Here is a 1,547-nt window from a genome sequence, read left to right as displayed (position 1 = left end):
ACTCTACCTGAGCTACTAGAATAGTTAGTAATGTTATAACAAGGCAAGGGGTAATTGTATTGATTTTAATTCTATAGTTTATGTTGCAAAGGGGAGAGGAGAAGTTGGTAATTTTGCCTGATGAGGTGACTTAAAGACTTGACATTTTACTTTTGTTGTTTCTTTATGTAGTTAATAAAAAGAAAGCTGATAATTTGTGAAAGTATGAAGTGATCCTATATACATGTAAACCAGTCATATACTTTTGTCCAGTATTATCAATCTATAATTAACAAACAAAAAAGGTACATATTCAAGGATTAATTATACAATGAAATAATTTGATTTTTCTATGTTTTGAAATGCTGACCACCATCCTATTGTTTGACACACCCATCACTTTATGTGGTTAACTTTTGTGAAAACAATTAAGATTTACTGTCAGCAAATTTCAAGTACACAGGACAGAATTATTAACTATAGTCACAATGCTGTACCTTGATTAGAGAGTGACATTCCCCTCTACTAACTGGAAGTTGGTGCCCTTTAACCAACATCTCCTCACTAACTCCACCCCTCATCCCCTGGCAAACACCACCCACTCTCTGCTTCAATGTATTCAACTTTTCATTTCAGTCTTATTCTCAATAGCCAAGGTAAGGGGACAAACCTGAAGTAGATGAATGATGAACAAAATATGATGTATACATACAGAGGAGTATTCAGACAATAATGACAAAGGAGGGCGGCGCCTGTGGCTCAAGAAGTAGGGCACTGGTCCCATATGCCAGAGGTGGTGGGTTCAAACCCAGCCCCAGCCAAAAAAATAATAATAATAATAATAATGACAAAGGAAATCCTGCTACTTGCAACATGGCGGAACATGAAGGACATTTTGCTAAGTGAAATCAACCAGACACAGGAAGTCGAATACTGTACAATCCATTCACAGGTGGAAAGTTTTTATTTTATATAGTTGATCAGGAATGATGCCCTACATCACACTTGCTTTCTGCAGTTTCCAGAAATGTCCATTTAACAAGAGCACCTCAATAGCGGACATCCTTGTCTGGTTCCAGTTCTAAGTGGAAAAGCTTTCAGTTTCACTCGATTAAATATGATGCTGGCTGTAGGTTTGTTGTAGATGGATTCTATCAGTCTAAGAAATGTCCTATCTATGTCTAATTTCTTAAGGGTTCTTGTCGGAAAAGGATGCTGAATTTTGTCAAATGCTTTTTCTACATCTATCAAGAGGATCAGGTGGCCTTTGTTTTTGCTTCTATTTATGTGGTGAATCACATTTATGAATTTGTGAAAATTAGTCCACACTTGCATCCCTAAGATGAAGACTACTTGATCAGGATGTATGTATGTATATGTGTGTGTGTATATATATATTTTTTAATTAATTAATTTATTTATTATTATTTTTTTGGCTGGGGCTGGGTTTGAACTCACCACCTCTGGCATATGGGGCCGGCGTCCTACTCCCTTGAGCCACAGGCACCACCAAGATGTATAATTTTTTTTTTTTTTAATGTGTAGCTGTATTCCAGTTCTGGAAACTC

The sequence above is a fragment of the Nycticebus coucang genome, chromosome 20, assembly GCF_027406575.1.
Source record: "Nycticebus coucang isolate mNycCou1 chromosome 20, mNycCou1.pri, whole genome shotgun sequence".
In the NCBI taxonomy this organism is placed as follows: domain Eukaryota; kingdom Metazoa; phylum Chordata; class Mammalia; order Primates; family Lorisidae; genus Nycticebus; species Nycticebus coucang.
The sequence above is the reverse complement of the archived record's forward strand: the minus strand, read 5'-3'. Positions refer to the sequence as shown.